This window comes from Canis lupus, chromosome 10, assembly GCF_011100685.1.
Source record: "Canis lupus familiaris isolate Mischka breed German Shepherd chromosome 10, alternate assembly UU_Cfam_GSD_1.0, whole genome shotgun sequence".
Taxonomy (NCBI): Eukaryota; Metazoa; Chordata; class Mammalia; order Carnivora; family Canidae; genus Canis; species Canis lupus.
Genome location: NC_049231.1, coordinates 38,553,492 through 38,571,901, shown reverse-complemented (window position 1 = coordinate 38,571,901; position 18,410 = coordinate 38,553,492). Strand labels below are relative to the sequence as shown.

Sequence of the window (18,410 nt, the reverse complement as noted above, 5' to 3'; positions counted from 1 at the left end):
TTTCAATGAGTGTATTATAATTACATAGATGTAACCACTGGGGGAAGCTGGGTGATGAACACACAGGATCTTTCTGCACTGTTTTTCCAACCTGCTGTGAGTCTGTAATTAATTCAAAATAAAAAAGTTAAAAAAGTCTATGAGAGAAGAAAAAGAAGCCATAAAAATCCCATCACTCAAGCACAAACCCTATTAATGTTTGGATATATTTCTTTTCAATCTTTTTCTATGCAATAGCTAAAAATAATCATGCAAAATAAAACCCGTTTTAAAAGCTGTTGCTCTATGCTGTGCTTGGTTAGGCATAGCTTTGGTGAGACCCGTGATAACCAGCAAAGAAGAATGGGTTCTGAGAGTTCCGTGTGAGTAAGGCTGACCTTACTCACTTACAAAGGACCACCTTCAGAGAAATATCAATTGCTCATTAACTTGGAAGCTTTATCCCTCACAACGCTTTTCTTCCCTGTCTTAGGCACTATTTCTATCTCTGTCTTATCCCTGCACCTACTCCATTTCTTAATTTGATGGTTTTGAAGAACCTGGAAAATGCAGGTTCGGAGGGCTATAGCTGTAATTTGGTTTCAGGAGGTGCACATAGAAGGGAAAAAGAATTTCTCTAGCCAAGTGCTCAGCTCTGGTTCTGGCTGCATTTGCAGAAGAAGCATCAAAAAATGAGTAAGGTGCTTGCAGTTAATTAATGCCCTGCTTCCTAATGGAAAACACTTAAGTAAATAGCACTGGAGAACCCTTGAACTCCCCTCCAGTTCCACGCTCTGTGCACTTTCATGAAACAACCCCATCTCCATGACAACCAAGGAACCTTCTTTAAAACTCAGCTCAGATGGCATCCTTTGTGAGACACCAGCTCCGGGAAGCCCTGGGCACAGGAATATGGCCTCTATTTCATGCTCCCGTTTACCTGACCCATGGATTATGTTCTGTGACTTACCTATGTGCCTGCCTTTCTCCCCCAGGCTGTGAATCCAAGAAGTTTGGTAGGGGCCCATTCTTCTTTCTTCGATGCATTCTACAGTATCCCATGTATTTAGGAGTAGGTTCCCAACAATTGTTTGTTGATGGAAGGAAATAAGGAAGAAGGGGAGGGAGGATAGGTGCAGAGGAGAAAGGAAGGGAGGAGTGGAGGAAGGAAGCAAGGAAGGGAAAACATATGGCTCCGAGAATGTCAGTGAATGTGAAAGCAGCTCAAACCACTGTCCCATCTCTTGGAACTCGTGCAACTTCTTGTTATGACCTTTGCTTCCTTCTCTCTCTGAGCCCTGCATCAACATGGTGGGCCTGTGTCCATAATAAGGTTTCTGGTGTAATGTCTGGTGCCTTCATTCTATTCTCAGGTGAGCTGTAGGTAATGCCACCCCAGAAAGGGTCTGGCACCTCATGGGATCATGACTGGGCCTGCTCAGGAGCATGTGGAAGGACCTAGCAAATTATGCCCTCAAGACACTTCTCTGGTTCTGCCCTTTGGGGCCCATGAGTTCCTTCTTGAAGCGTTGCAACATAGAGTGAAATGTGGAAACAGGGCTCAGGGCACGTTCTGGCTTCAGCCATTTCCATGACCTTGGACCAGGTACTTCAGCAACGGTCGTTTCTGCATCTAGAAAGGAGATGGGTGTATAGATCTTTCAGTTCTTTCAGCTCTGAGATTCAGGGGTGTCTTATCAGGCAGGTAAGTGTCAGAATCCTGGAGGCATGATGATAAAGGAGTAAGGGATGCTTTTTCCTGCCAAAACTTCAGGGTGTGGAAGCAGGCAGGGTGGCTTCAGGCTGACCTTGGCTAACCTTCAGCCACTAGGATGAGAGAAAGTTGACCTCTTTATTTTTCACCAGTCCAGTCAAGTAGGCATTCCTTCTTGGATGGTTGGAAGCAGGTGTCTACTTCTGCTATTCACTGGAATGGCTTGGGGACCTTTAGAAAACACTGAGGCCTCTGTTCTACCCAAGATATTCTGATTTAGCCCTTCTTGGCAGGGATGACTCACCCATGAGGCACAGTGCTCGGGGTACACAAAGTGTTTTTATTTGGTTTAGAATCAGAAGAAGAAATTAGCTTTTAGTACAAAGAAAAGGTTTTAATATGTAATATTAATATATTTGTCTTTATACCAATGCAGCAATAAAATATGATTTCAGTATATTTTTAGAGGAAAAGGCCCTTGAAAATCATAGCATGGCCCTGGGCAGAGGTACCCATGTGGCATCATGAAGTTTAAAATCTTCTCAGGTGGTGCTAATGTGCAGCCAGGGTTGAAAACCAATGGCTTAAAGGGTACCCAAGTGGCTTTCTATCCTTACATATCTCTAACTGGCCTCCCAACACCTGGCCAGAATTTACAGTTTTAGAAAAATTGAAGTTAATTTAAATTCCTAGATTTTCAATTAAATTGAAAATCTGTCTCTAGGAGTCATCACTCAAATACTTTTTGAATGTGGCAGTTACTGGTGATGAGCAGGCCATGAACAGGTGCATATTGGTGCGTGGATAGAGGAAGGTAATTCTTCTGGTGGAACCACAGACACAAGGTGTCTCTGGGTACCTGGGGGTATCTGGATGGGCTGGGAGGGGGTGCTGATGGAGATGAGCCCACACGGCCACCCGGATAGCAGATGGGTCTTCTTGCATGTGTGGGGCCCAGGGATTTCCAAGTTCTTCATTTGTACTTGATCTCATTTGACTTTACAACACCACCAAGGCAGGAAGAGCTATCCTCACTACCTCATTTATAAAGTTGGTGCTGGCCGTACATCACAACAGGTGCCTGCTTCAAACCACCACCAGATGCTGGGACCACCCACCATGGCAGGTGATGTACTGTCACCCCCAGAATTTTGCTGACTTACAACCCTGAATCTGAACCAAACCTGAATGCTAGTGTCACCCTGTGTTTGGGAGGAAAATGGAAGTATTTAATTTTCGCCAGGTTTTCAAGGCCTTCCATTGAACTTTGCCATCACTTCCGTAATTATACAGTGATGCCACAGCATCCATATCTGAAATGCTCAGGTGCAAGAGACAACAGGTGACCTTTTTTTTTTTTTTTTAATATTGTATTTACTTATTCATGAGAGACACTGAGAGAGAGGCAGAGACACAGGCAGAGGGAGAAGCAGGCTCCCTGCATGGAGCCTGATGCAGGACTGGATCCCAGGACCCCAGGATCACAACCTGAGCCAAAGGCAGACGCTCAACCACTGAGCCACCCAGATGGCCCAACAGGTAACTTTTTGTCCTCTCTTTGGGAACAAGTTCAATGGCTGTGTTTTGGAAGCCACTCCAGAGTACAGGACCACAGAAGCACCTGTTGGCTTCCTGAGGGGCCCAGAGAGTGTAAACACTGACCACTATCCCCTCCTTCCCACTGCTCCAATAAAAAAGAAAAATAAGTAAAAGGGACACTGTTTGCTAAACTGGAGATCAACAATCTTGATCCTCCCTCCTGGCAAGACTAAATTGGCTTTACTCCATTAGCCAGCATGGAAACTTTTACAGTGGAGAGAAAGTACAGAGAAAAAAAATACTTTTTTTTTTTTTTAATTTAAGGAATGAGCATGAAACATTAAGAGATCAATGCAATACTATTCCAAAGATCTGAGAGCTTCATTAAAACAAAACAAGACAGAACATGTATATTTGGGTAAATCTCTTATCAAGAGAGGGGAAAAATGATCACTGTTCTAGAAGGAAACAAATGTACTATTTTTTTAAAGATTGTATTTATTTATTCATGAGATACACCGAGAGAGAGGCAGAAGGAGAGGCAGGCTCCATGCAGGGAGCCCGATGTGGGACTCGCTCCCAGGACTCCAGGATCACAACCTAAGTCAAAGACACTCAACCACTGAGCCACCCAGGCATCCCCAAATGTACTATTTTAGCCAGTAAGATATGTTACTTGGTCAATCTTTAAGACAGTGGTCCCCATTTTATTTTGAACACCAATCTTATTATTCAAAATGTCTGAGCAGGTCTCCCCATCATTTATTTAGAAGGTATTCATGAGGGCAGCCCCTGTGGCACAGCGATTTGGCGCCGCCTTCAGCCCGGGGTGTGATCCTGGACACCCGGGATCGAGTCCCACGTTGGGCTCCCTGCATGGAGCCTGCTTCTCCCTCTGCCTCTCTCTCTCTCTATCTCTCTCTGTGTGTGTGTCTCTCATGAATAAATAAATAGAATCTTAAAAAAAAAAAAGGTATACATGAGTGTTTCTACACACATCTCTTATGTACACTGTAAAATCTACAAAAAGAGAAATTAAAAAAGTAAAATTAAAAATAAATATGAGTTCAGATGTTCTTTCACAGGCCCCTGTGGAGAGTCTGGCACTCCCCAGGGTGCGCCCCCTGGCTTGGAAACCACCTGGAGACACCGAACGAGCCCAGTGGGTCTACCGAGGATGGCTGCAACAGCTCTCTCACGTCTTTGCTAGAAACATGGGACATGTGGATACACATTTAGCAAGAAGATGTTGTTAGGGCAAGACAAGCCACTTCCAGTTTCCAGTCCAGCATGTAAGGAGCTCAGATGTCTTTATTCTAACAAGTAAAATGCTGAATTAACTGAAAAATCAGCATCTCTTCTTAGATTCATCACAAAAGTGAGCTTGCCCAGGAAAGCACTGCCCCCAAGGTTGGAGATAAATAGTCTCCTACAGAGAATCACAACTTATCAGAGCAAATATCCATGAGCAGAAACCTCTATGGAAACCAGTGCAGAGGTAGGAGAACCTAAACCGGAACTGGCGAATTTCTGGAGGCTCAGGGTGGCCAAACCTGAGAGATAAAAAGTCCAGGAGGACCCACAATGAGGGAGTGCCACACTTCTGTGTGTTTTACCTCCTAGATACCTACCAGATACTCACAGTGAAGATCAAAGAAAAACACCCTCCTGCTGCCAGCAGGGGGAGAGGAAAAGGAACCATTCTGAAATATAGAGCATTCTGTTCTTCCCCAAAGTCTTACCCCCTAGAGAAACTAGTTACCCAGAGCCTAACCTGCTGGCGTTTTATCAGAGCCTAAGCACCCTGGGGGAAGTTAATGCCCAACTCCAGCCCTCTCCAGCCATGCTATCCCACCTAAGAGGAGGCAGTAATAAAGATGAGGGGCATAGGCTCATCAAAAGACTGAGACTCCATTGTAGGACTGGAGAGCATTTCCCCTTCTCCGTACCCATGTACTAAAGGTCTTTTTACAGCAGGTCCTTGTACCCAGTACATCATGCCTGCCTGGCTACACAAAACTACAAGGCACACTTCAAGGCAAAAAAAAAAAAAAAAAAAACGAAATTTGAAGAGATTGAACAAGCATCAGAACGAGAGTCACATACTGCAGGGATGTTGGAATTACCAGACCAGAAATTTTTTGAAACTATGGTTAATATGCTAAAAGGTTTTAAATGGGAAAAGTAGGCAATGTGCAAGAAAGTTGGATAATGTAAGCAGGAAGACGAAAACTAAGAAAATTTCAAGAAGAAATGCCATAGGTCAGAAACATAGTAACAGAAATGAATTCTTTTGATGGACTCATTTGTAGAGTGGAACCAGCAGAGGGAAGAATCTCTGAGCTTGAGGATTTGATGACAGAAACTTCCAGACTGAAAAGCAAAGAGAAAAAGGACTGAAAACACAGAAGAAACTATCCAAGGACTATGGGACAACGCAAAAGGTACACACACACAATAAGAATACCAGAAGGAGGAGAAAGAGAGAAAGGAACAGAAGAAATATTTGCAGCAATTACAACTGAGAATTTCTCCAATTAGTGTCAGCAGATAAACCACCAATGCTCAGAGAACATTAGGGAGGAAAAATACCAAAAGCAAAATAAAACAAAATAAAATAAAAACCACACTGCTGAGCAAGTCATATTCAAACCTCAGAAAACCAAATATAAAGGGAAATATCTTGAAGACCGCCAGAGGAAAAACCAGATCACCTAGAGGACCAAAGATAAGAATTACATCTGACTTTTCCTCAGAAATCATGCAAGCAGGAAGAAAATGGAGTGTATTATATGAAGTTTTGAGAAAGAGAGAAAAAACAACCTAGAATTTTTTACCCTGTGAAATTACCCTTCAAAATGAAAGAGAAATAAAGACTTTCTCAAACAAAAATTGGGTGGGTTGTATCCAGTAGACTTTCTCAGGAGTATGGCTTCCTTACTAAGGTATTTGGGGGATGGAGTATTAGTTTTGAAGCCATATTAGTTTTGAGTATATCTTGTCCTAACTCGCTATAGTTTTTTTTTTCCTTTTAAAGATTTTATTTGTTTATTCATGAGACACACAGAGAGAGGGGCAGAGACATAGGCAGAGGGAGAAGCAGGCTCCATGCAGCGAGCCCGATGTGGGCTCCATCCCAGGACCCTGGGATCATGACCTGAGCCAAAGGCAGACGCTCAACCACTAAGCCACCCAGGTGCCCCTGGTTGTAGTTTTTTAAAACCAATTTTTAAAAATAGCATGACAAGAAGTGGCTAAACAAAAGTAGAAGTGAACTAGCTGGATATGCTTCCAGTTTGCTCACATCCAGAATTAAAGAAGTGAGAAAACTAACACTGATATTTTCAGGGGGTGGGTGGTGTCATCCTAAGGCCAAGAATTACACCATTCATTTTACGTGTCTTAGAAGATGGAATAATGCTAAGTAGCAGCTGTTATTTTCCCCATATTACCGACAGGGAATGGAGACATCTTAGCGGGTAGTAGAGCAGGATTTGAACCCAGAAGCATTGTAATCTATGAAGAAGCAATCCACCTGCAGCCCTTGCCACAAGAAAATGTCAAGGGATGTCCCACCAGGCAGAGTCCTGAGTCCCTTGCATTTTAGACCAAGAGCAGAAAAAGCAAAATAACTGCTTGGAGCACATGAGAAATAAAAATCCTCCTTGTTTACTGCTATGATCTGAACGTGTGTGTCTGTCACCATCCCCCAAGTTTATGTTTTGAAGCCTACCCCCAAGAGGATGGCACCTGGAGGTAGGACATTTGAGAAGTGATCAGATTGTGAGGGTAGAGCCCTGCTGAATGGGATTAGTGCCCTCAGCAAAGAGATCACATACAGCTCCCTCGCCCCTCCTGCCATGTGAGGGAAAAGTGGGAAGGTGGCCACCTGTTTGGTTCCTTTGCGCTGCTATAACAAAATACTGCAGACTGGATGTCTTACAAACCATCAGAATTTCTCTCTCTGGAGGCTGGAGTTTTGAGGCTGGGGCGACAGCATGGGCAGGCGGGGGCCCTCTTCCAGGCTGCAGACTTGTTGTAACACACTGGGCATCAGGTGTCTAACACGTGATTTGGGGGACGGATGGGGAACACAAACATTCAGATCTATGAATGAGGAAATGGGCACCAGATCTGCCGACACCTTGATCTTGAACTTCAAGATCTTGAGCCTCCAGAACTGTGAGAAAAAAATGTGCTTTTCAAGTGAGTCAGTTTATAGTATTTTTTTGCCATAGTCGCCCTTATGTGCTAGGACACTCACCTCACCACAACCTGGCTCAGAGGAGAACCTGGAGGTGTCCCTGTGTAATGTCCAGGAGGCAGCAAAATAGATTGTCCATCCCCTCTCCACACTCGGCTCCATTGTCCATGGCAACAGTTTCTCAGGAGAGATCTGATGCCAAAGCCTCACATTCCTCCCCAACCAAAGCCCTGAAGGTGGGTCATGGGTGGGCAACAGGAGACTGGGGTATGTTTGGGGCTCAAACAGAGTGGTTTGGGTTTTTTGCTTTTGTGTTTTTTTAGGAGGAAAATGAAACTAAGGAAAGTTAGATGATGAAAGGTTGTAACGCGGTTTGAATTAAGGGGTGGTGGAAGGGGAGGTGGGCAGGGGGTGGGGTTGACTGGGTGATGGGCACTGAGGGGGGCACTTGATGGGATGGATGAGCACTGGGTGTTATTCTATATGTTGGCAAATTGAACACCAATAAAAAATAAATTTATAAAAAAAAGAAAAAAAAAAAGAAAAGGAACGATGAATACCCACCATTTGCTTCAATGTAGATGGAACTGGAGGGTATTATGCTGAGTGAAGTAAGTCAATCGGAGAGGGACGATCATTATATGGTTTCACTTGTATGGGGAATATAAGAAATAGTGAAAAGGATTATAGCGGAATGGAGAGAAAATGAGTGGGAAAAATTAGAGAGGATGACAAAACATGAGAGACTCCTAACTCTGGAAATGAACAAGGGGTAGTGGAAGGGAGGCGGGTGGAGGAATGGGCACTGAGGAGGGCACTTGACGGGATGAGCACTGGGTGTTATAATATATGTTGGCAAATCAAACTTCAATAAAAAAATTAAAAACAAAACAAAACAAAAGACTTACACTAATACTCCCATGTTCTAATGCATGTCTTCTCTCTGATGGCACATCTGGTGGCTCTTTCTATGCCAGAAGAAAGAACCAGACTTGAAAGCAGAAATCTTGCTGTAGTTTACTTGGCAGCAAAACCTGAGCTGAAATGATGTAAGGCTGTTCCTGGTTTCCATTGGCCCCATTGACTGTGAATAGACATCCCTTTCCTGCAGCAATATCCGTGGATTTGAAGACAGGCACTGCCCCAGGCCCAGCCCCAGCCAGGGATGCTTTGTAATATAATGTAAGTAGTGACTACTCTTCTAAAAGCCACAATATTCTAGATTCCTTTGCACAGGACCTGTGTTAGCTGAAATGATGTAAGGCCATTTCTGGTTCCCCCCCTCCGAAGACTTTGGCAGGTGAATTTTCCTCTCTTCACTAAACACTGGGGTTACTGAACCTCAAATTGATCCTCTCCCCCATTCTTTCCCAGATGTCTACCAGGTAGGGTTGCAGGATGACCTGTAGTTTCAGTCTCTTGGGTTGTTACCCAGCCGTCTGCACACACCATCATGCCCTGACCAGATGAACATCGACCTCCCTACAGCACACTGGGAAGAAATCAGGGAAGCTGGGGTGAACACCACACCACAGAAAGTGGGAATCTAGACCACAGCGTCTACAGCAAGGCAAGGGCTGTGGACAGGCTGTTCTTCCTCATTCTGGCATCACGTGGGCAGCTGGTGATTCTAATGCTCAGACCAGAAACCAAGGTTGTCTCCCATAAACTTGGCCTTGATGGGCACTATTATTATTAATAAAGATGGTAATATGGTAATTGCAGGATCGTTCGTAATGACAAAACCCCTCCCCCACAATCCTAAGTGATCTTCTAAAGGGGACTGATTAAATAAATCATGAGACACCCATGCAATGGGAAACCAAGCAGTGACCAAAATGAATGATGACATGGGGCAGGCAGTGTGTTGTGGGGCAGTACGCCTCCAGTCCAGCAGGTGCGCAGAAGGAGTTAAGTGTCCTGGAGAAATTAAAGCAGGGGGAGGATAGGGCAGTCATGGTGGGAGAGGATTGGAGTTTTGAATAGAATGATTAGGAAGTGCCTCCCTGAGAAGGCAACATTTGAACAAAGACCTGGAGGAAGTGGAGGGGCAAAGCATGTGAACATCCAGGGCCAGAATCATCCCCAGCAGCAGGAACAGCAAGTGCAAAGTTCCTCAGACAGAAGCATATTTGAGGGGAAAGCAATAGAGAAAATTTTGGCTTGGTGGTGGGTGGTGAAGTGGAAGGGAACCTCAGGTCTCACTCTGGGAGACAGAGAGCCATTGGGGGGAGACATAGAGCAGAAGAACCCCATGAAAAGGGTCACTGCTGGGATGCCTGGATGGCTCAGTGGTTGAGCCAACTGCCTTCGGCTCAGGTCATGAGCCCAGGGTCCTGGGATCGAGTCCTCCATCGGGCTCCTGCAGGGAGCCTGCTTCTCCCTCTGCCTGTATCTCTGCCTCTCTCTGTGTCTCTCATGAATAAATAAATAAAAATCTTCAAGTGAATGAATGAATGAATGAATGAATGGAGTCACCATGCTTGGTGGGCAAGGCAGAAGCAGGATCTGGTGAACCTTAACCATGTGGGTGGTGTACAGGGGAGATGGGGGGCCAGATTTAACAGGGTTGGGATTTAGCCAGCTGATTGTGACAGATTCAGAGAGGGACAGATTGAGGTGTGTGCAAAGAAAGGGATAATGATTGACACTAGGGTCACTCAGTTCTGGAGAAAAGGAAAGGGAAGAAGAGAAGAAAGAGGCAAGATTGGGGCGCCTGGGTGGCTCAGTGGATTAAGTGGCAGGCTCTTGGTTTTGGCTCAGGTCATGATCCCAGGGTCACAAGATGGAGTCCCTGAGGGCTCTGCATTCAGTGGAGTCTGCTTGTCCTTCACCCTCCCCCTTGGCTCCTTTCCCCACACTATTCCTCTCCCCACTTGCTCTTTCTCTCTCACTCTCTCTAAAATCAATAAAATCTTAAAAAAAAAAAAAGAAAAGAAAAGAAAGCAAGAAAATCAAAGATGGAGGAACAATGGAGGTTGTTGGGATGGATGGTGTCTGTGGATTGTAAGTCCCAGTGGTATTGAGGAGTTGTTGGAATCTGAGTAAGAGAGGACTGAGCAGGAAATAGGCTAGGGTCATTGGAGAATAGAATACCTGAAATTAAGACTATGGACACCTTTGCAGTTTCTGGTGATGTCACTGTCAAGGGCATGACCATGGAGAGAGGGGGTTGAGGAGAGCACAATCATTGAAGGAAGGAAGGTCAAGAACTGACACCCCAGGGTGTGAAGGATGGTACATGTGGATAGATAGTGAGCCAGGAGTCAAAACTTCCTGAAATGAGCATCTCATGACTTAAGAATGAGAGTGGGAAGATGACTGCTTCAAGGACAGCTAATACTAATTCAGGCAGTGACAATTAGCAGGATTGTCATCCGACCCTCTATGATCTCTGCCTCCTGTGGTGTCCTTGTATGATTGCCTCCCATATTTGTACCAGGGTTGGTTGCCTGCATAACCACTAGATTATGGCAGAAATGATGGCATGTCACTGCTAAGATGAGGTTGTAGAGGACACTGAAGCTTCTGTCTTGGTCATTCTTTTTCTTGGAATACTGTCTCTCTGTAAGAATACATGTCAACTACCACGTCATGAGCAGCCCCCATGGTAAGGAAGCAGAGCCTCCTGCCAATGGACACATGATTCCTCTAGCCCCACTCAGGCATTCAGATGACTGCAGCCCCAGCTGATTGCTTGCCTGTAACCTGAGCAGAGATCCTCAGCCAGCACCACTTGGCTGACCCACTCTCAGATTCCTAACCCTCAGAAACTTTATCACATAATAACATTTGCCATCTCCAGCTTCCATGGTTCTATAGTTATTTTGTTCCTACACAAAAGTAGAAAAGTAATTCAGATTTTTATAAGTGTTTCCATAACAAATACCTAAAATATGAGAAGCAGAGGCAATGGGCAGTAGCCAGGGGAACTTTACAGAGAGCATTTGATAAAAGCCTAAACTACTTTGACCAGAATGTTAGAAGAATTTGAATTTGGGGAGACTGCTGTTGAGGGTAAAAAGAAAGGAGGAGAATCTTATTGAATGCTGGAGGGAAGGGGATCTTTGTTACGCAGTGACAGTATTTAGCAGCACTACTGCCTGCAATATGTAGGCAAGCAAAAAATGCATTTAGTGAACTGGGTGGTGTAACAAAGGAGAACTGAAGGTTCCCCCTGCTTTCTTCTTGCTTCTTATAGTAAAATATGAAAGAAGAGAGAGATACATTGAAGGAAAAGGAGCAAAGGTTTGCTGTTTTTGAAGATTTCCTAGCCTCTCCAGATGGCAATTGATGCTGAAATTAAGAAATGGCTTCTGAGCAAAGATCAAACACAAGGCACTCTCATAAAAGCATATTCCAGAAATGAAAACAGTGAGTGACTCTAAAATCCTTTGTAAAGACCTCAGAAATATCAAAGGTGGTAACTTAGGGTGCCATTCAATCAGAAAAAAAAGGCCCTCTAAAATTTTAAGGGTATGCTTCACAGACTCTTTCAATAATACAATAGAATTTTTAAGAAGCTTACAAGGACTACTCCTCAGCAGAAATCCCAGGTAAAGAAGGACTTCTACTGAAGAGAATTATGGGTGTGGTTTTCATATAAAACCCCAATAAGATTCACATGAGACCCACAATGTTGTAAGGGGAATTATAGCTCCAGAAACACCTCCAGCCTGGACTGACACAGACAGTTTAAAATGAAAGAAGATTCAAAATAAAAAGAAGCCTCTGAACCAGCCCCCCCCCCCCAACTTCTAGAAGCAGGGGAAGTTGAGAAAACTGTTCATATTATGTGTCATGCGTTACCTGTCATGAAAAAGGTAACTCAGAGGATTGAACGAGGAGCCCAGAGCACAGAACCAAGAGCCACGTTGCTATTTGTGGGCAGGTGCAGGATTAAGTCCTAATCCAGGAACTGGCAACATTTGCTCAGTGGGACTTTAGAATCACTATGGACCAGTGGCTCCTTTGGACTTCCATTTATCCTTTTGGACACAGGCATGTCTAAAAAGTTGTCCTCTGCCTGTCTCCACAAATGTTGGGTATACAAAGGAAAGATAACTTGTCTTTTTATGTCATGGGCTTCTTCTGCACCTGAAATTGATTTTGATGATGAGATTCTGGACTCTGAGCTGATGCTGTAATGGGGTAAGATTGGCGGAGATGAGGTGGGATTAGCAGAGTGTAAGGTGGACATGTGAGATTAACATGTGAGAGGGACGGAAATCACTGGTGACCAAAGGCAGACCGAGGTACCCAATCCTCAAGATGCTCCCAATGACTCCTGCCTCCCAGCAGTCCCCTCACACACTGTATCAGAGTCAGTCTGTATGACCAGGGAAATACAACCAGAAATGCTGGTATGTTATGTGTGAGACCAGGTTATAAAAGGTACTGAAGCTTCTGACTTCATTGTACTCATCCTCTGTCTCCGCATTCACTCACTCTGGTGGAAACCAGCTACCATAGCTGTTGGGAGCAGCCATCTGCAGACGTTTACATGGGGAGGAACCGAGGCATTTCACCTGCAGTTACCTGAGGGAGTCTATAAGTGAATCATCCAGATCCACTCAAGGCTTCGGATGACTGTAGCCCTAGTCCAGACCTTTACAATGACTCCATGAGAGGTCTCCAAACACAGCTTCCCAAGAACGGCACTCCCAAATTATTGACCTCTCAAACTGTGAGACAGTAAGTGTTTGTTGTCTTCAGATACTTAGTTCCACGTGTAATCTGATATATAGCAGTGGTAATTAGTATGGTGGGATGGCTATTAAAGCTTCTGCCTGGGGAAGTGGAGGCATAGAGAAAATACATTTGGGACTTTTTTCCCAAATGGAAAAAGAAGAAAAAAGTCAAACAAATATTCACAGTTCTGACTGAGAAAGGACACAGGTGAGTATCACTTTTCCACTAAGGTGAGTCAACTGTTGCTCAAAATCCAACAGAAATCTCTTCCCTTAAAAGAGGTGGTGTCCTCGACTTCTCCAAACATCCTGAAGCCAAACTTCAGAAAAGATGCCAGCCTGGGAACAATAATAAGTGAAAGTGATGTTAGGTGTGATGTACAGAAAGAAGAGAAGGTGAGCTTCGGAGTCAGGAATGCCTGATTCAGCCCCAGCCCCTCATTCACTGGCTCTGTCACACTCATAGTCTCATGTATGCTCAGCCTCTTTGACACAGTGATTGGTTAAAATATCCTGTGGATTGACCTGAAGATAGACACCCAACTGCAGTCCCCCTTCCCTGGCTCATGCACAGATTGAGGGCATTTGATAACGTTAGCCACCTACTCCACCACACCCACCCCGGCCCCTAACTAATTTCTAATATTTCAAGAATACTTTTCTCTTTTTCAGGTTCAGAAGTGTCCATTCCTGGGAAACATCCACCCATCCACCCACCAGTCTATAAACTCAATTGCAGATCACACTTGGTGGTAGTCTAAACCATGCCTGGAACTTAGTAAGTTTTTATGTATTTGCTGAAAGTAAGTGGATAAATGTATGAATTATGTAAACAAAGAATGTGCTTCAGCTATTGTGACTGGTTGTTTACTAAGCCAGCTAATTTAGATCCAGAAGGTAAATTATCCATTAGGCAAATTTCAACATTTATTCAGGTTTAGTTACTGGTGAATGTGGAAGTAGGGCTTAGAAGTCGGGTCTCTTGTGGTCTAAGGCAGTTTTCCTCATTGTATGATAAAGAATTTGTCTGGTCTTTGTCCCTAGGAGGAAGCTTCTAGGCCCTTGGGACTTTCCAAGTCATAACAGTATTTTTGTTATTTGTGGTGGACTCCAGGGACCATGCCTGAGTTCCTTCTACGATGGCTCAGAAAATAAAAAGAAAAAAAAAAAGAAAAAAAATAATAAGATGGTTCAGAACAAAAGGCTGGTCATGCCTGAACCAGCAACCAGGTTTTCAGAGCTTTAGGACCTTGAACTAGATAATATTAGCCCCACCTTCAGGGAGATTGAGTTCAATCATGTGCTCAATGATTTAAACAATCATGTCTACTTTATGAAACCAGGATAAAAACTCTGGACACAATCTCCATTAAGCTTCCTGGTTACACGCATCCATGTGCTCGGACAGTAGTGTACCTTGATTCCATGAGGAGAGGACACAGAAGCTCCACATTTGGCATCCTTCCAGACCTCACCTATGGATCTCTTCTTCTGACTGACCCTGATTTATATCCTTCATTATAAACTGAATTGTAGATATATAGTGCTGTCTTGAGTTCTGTGAGTCGTTCTAGTGAATTATCAAACCTGAGAGGATCATGAGAACCCTCTGAATTTATAGCCAGTTGGTCATAAGCTTGGGTGGCCGGAAAACTCTGGAACTTGTGCCTGAAGGAAGGGAAGTATTCCTGGGGATTGTGTCCTTAAACCTGTGCAGTCTGTCCTAACTTGGGTCGGTTACTGACAGAACTGCATTGCAGTGTTGCACGCCTACTAATGTAGGGATGCAACAGATGAGCTATTTTTTTTGAAACTAACCTTGTATAAGCTACCTAAATAAGCTCAGACAGGCACATATAAGCAATTTTTAATACATGTGCAAGTCGCAATATTTGAAGGAAAAAGATGCTAGGAGTGAATTTATCAGCAAACCCAAGGTTTCCAAAATGAAGGGTTATAGAAATTCAGCCAGTATAACATTGTAGATAAAGATGTGGACTAACTAATATCAATAATGCATGAGGGGAACCTGGGTGGCTCAGTGGTTGAGCATCTGCCTTTGGCTCAGGTCGTGATCCCGGGGTCCTCGGATCGAGTCCCTCATTGGGCTCCTTGCATGGAGCCTGCTTCTCCCTCTGCCTGTATCTCTGTCTCTCTCTGTGTCTTTCATGAATAAATAAATAGATTTTTAAAAATAATAATAATTATTACATATCGAGATGTTAAAAATGGTAGCCAATTTAGCGTTCTAGTAAGTTCATTTGTGCTCAATTAAAATTTTACATTATTGGAATCCCTAAGCCAAAATTATTTTTTCCAGTTTATGTGCTTATTAATTTATTTGTTTTTATATTATTTCAACCTGTTTCTTTAAGAAAATATTCATGAGGTTATTGAAGTCACTAAAGGCTTAGCATTGCACACAAAAAAGTACAAATTAGTCATGATCCCTGGTAGGATGTTAGCCTTTGGAGATTTGGAAATCCTTTATTCTATTAGAGCCCTCGTCTTTCAGCATTTGGTTTGATTTTCTCAGATGTGACAGGGCAGAGGACCCCTACAGAGAAGGCTGGGCTAAAAGATAGGGACCTACTCTTTAGCCAAGGAGAACCTGGGCCCAGCAGATGGCCTCGCCTTCTCAAGAGTCTATGGCTCCAAGTTGGGTGACCCCTGCCCTCCCTCAGGGGGATGACATGGAAGGCACTCAGCCCTGGAGTCTTGCTCCGTCCTTTGTGATGGCTGGTGTTGCCAGACAAAGTCCCAACACCCTAACTCATCTGTACCCTCGAGTCGAGAACACTTTCACATGGAAAGGGCCCACATGACAGAATTAGCGAACATTATCTGACCCACAGGGTATGTTGCAGAGTCTTTTCTGCAGTTTGGGTTTGCTTTTGCTTTTAAATCACGTGGCAAAGAACAAAAGGAACCTCTTCAAAGGGCCAGCAACAGTCTTTTTTGCTTCGTAAATAATTTGTCAATGAAACTACAGGTGGGAAAGATATATTTTGCCTGACTCGAGTGCCTTGGAAATTGAGAACTTGTGTGTACAGAGGCTTTGAACTCTCCAGGAGAGCGAGGAGGAGCAGGAACGTCTCATTTCCAAGGCCCGTTAGAGCAGAAAATGCAATCCCTCCCAGGCCCTCCATCTGTCAGGTAGGCTGGTTTTCACCCCTCCCCTCTCGTGCCTTCCTGCTGCCCTTGGCTCAGGATTCTCCAGTCTTTGCCCTCACCCTGTGTGCCCACCTTGCTCTCTCCCCATCATCAGAGGATGGCAATTGTAAGTGAGCATGAGAGTCTCCTGGCCATGGCAGGGCTAGTGGTAGGTCCTCAGCAAGCCATGTGGTCCCGCCCCAGGCTCAGGCTTTCTTGTTGAGATCTCCCTCCACCTTTCTCCTAGGTCCTCAGCTTGGTCACTTCACTCATGTTGAACATATTTCATCGTCCTGTTCTCCCCCAGTTGTTTTGTATGTTCCTACATTTCCTAGATTGAAGCTAGCCATACATTCCCACTGACCCTGAAACACATTTCCATTCTTCTTCTTGGTCTGATCAAGTATTCCTGAGGGCAGTGTGGTATTTTACCCCAGCGTGAGACATCCGAATGTTCATAAATAGCTCTCTACCCACCAAAGGAGCCCAGTCATGGCAAAGCCCTTGGAAAATAATACTTCTTTTTTTTTCCTTCCTCGGGTTCATCTCTGTTTATTTTATCAAAACAAAACTAAAAATCGCCATTCAAAATATTTGAGAAGAAAATAACACTTCTTTCTCCAAATTCTGTGGTTTATTTTCTCAGAGAAATAAAGACCGATTCACTGCTGCACTTTTGTAAACCAAGTAGTGTAAGCTATTCATTTGCTCAAACAACAGCAACAACAACGTTTGTTATGATTATTTTTGAGGGTTTCCTCCATGCTCCGCACCAGAATGTAAAGATGAATAACTTCACCCTCTACTCCGGGCCCTAGTGGTCTAATGTAGATGGAGGAGGGGTAACAGGGGAAGCACAAAGCAGCGGGCCGAGGTTCAGAGATCCAGATGCCATGGTGACCTGGGCACAAGGGCCATCTGTCAGTCTGAAGGAGGAGTCAGGAATGAATTTCTGAAATATAAGAGGGAACTAGACAGGAGAGAGGGCTGGAGATGTGGAGGATGCTTTAGGCAGAGTTCAAGGAAGTTCTAGTGGTTTGAGGAAGCAACCACATAGAGTGACAAGTGACTGTGATGAGCTAGGATGGGACATCTCAGGAGTAGCAAGGCCACCATGCCAGACAGGTTTGAAATGGAGTATTCTCGTGGAGAACTTGTGCTACAGCAGGCTTGGGCATCTCAATGTGTATCCTGGGGTAGGTTCATCTCCTCCTTCCTTGCAGCATCTCTTCATCCCTTTGATCTCTCACTTTTGCCCTCTCTTCTGAGAGGCATCTCACATCTGCAGACCAGTGGCTGACTCCTCTGGTCCTACCCGCATGTGTACTTTGCACAACACAGTCATTGTGCTGCCTAGTCCATCTACTAGCGTCCTTCTAATGAACTTGTGAGCCCCTGTCTTTGTGTCTCCTTCAAGAATAAGTTCTCATCCATCATGAGCCATCACATGAGAGAACCAATCAATTAATTCATACTACAGTACTAAAAACATATGTGACTTTGATGTATTACACATCATCCAAGAATTTTTATTTTCACAATAGGACGAGTGTTGAACTAAAAATGAATCTCCAGAGGTGCAATTTCAGGAGAATATGGCAAGCATCCACTCCTGTCCAAATGAAACCATAAAGGTGAAGATCACTTCTGTCTATAACACTATTCTGGACACATCCTAGGAAGTTTTTATATTGTCTTTTTACTTTTTACTTTATTTTTTTAAAGATTTATTTATTTATTTATTCATGAGAGACACAGACTGAGTGAGAGAGGCAGAGACACAGGCAGAGGTAGAAGCAGGCTCCTTGCAGAGAGCCCCATGCGGGACTCCATCCCGGATTCCGGGATCACGATCTGAGCCGAAGGCAGGCACCCAACCACTAAGCCACCCAGGCATCCCTATATCTTCTTTTTTTAAAAAAAATTTCTGGGCACAATCCTTTTGGAGATGACAGGAAAAATCTTGTTTTGTTTTTGAGAGTCCTAGCTAGTCTCTGGCTAATAGTGATAGTTGTACCAAAAGTTATATTGTCAGTATCATTTCTTTAGAAAGTACTGTGTAGTTCTCAGTATGGGGCTATGGGATGAAGGCTAAAGGGAGACACCCCTTCTGAAAGAAGGGTGCAGGGAT

The 18,410-nt window shown here is 44.1% G+C and overlaps 2 long non-coding RNA genes across 4 annotated transcripts; both read left to right on the top strand.

Annotated features, from left to right (window-relative positions):
• Nucleotides 1–842: 842 nt before the first annotated feature.
• On the top strand, nt 843–3,129 carry LOC111097688. 2 transcript variants are annotated; one of them, XR_005365718.1, is made up of 4 exons: nt 843–995; nt 2,418–2,507; nt 2,709–2,819; nt 3,083–3,129. It is a non-coding gene; the product is annotated as an uncharacterized LOC111097688 (long non-coding RNA). The 2 variants fall into 2 exon arrangements; XR_005365717.1 differs by lacking the exon at nt 3,083–3,129 and having other exon boundaries at nt 2,709–3,076.
• Nucleotides 3,130–3,171: 42 nt separating this feature from the next.
• On the top strand, nt 3,172–14,700 carry LOC111097687. 2 transcript variants are annotated; one of them, XR_005365715.1, is made up of 7 exons: nt 3,172–3,232; nt 8,414–8,618; nt 11,638–11,810; nt 12,900–13,130; nt 13,388–13,522; nt 13,799–13,904; nt 14,470–14,700. It is a non-coding gene; the product is annotated as an uncharacterized LOC111097687 (long non-coding RNA). The 2 variants fall into 2 exon arrangements; XR_005365716.1 differs by lacking the exons at nt 12,900–13,130; nt 13,388–13,522 and having other exon boundaries at nt 14,470–14,699.
• Nucleotides 14,701–18,410: the final 3,710 nt, after the last annotated feature.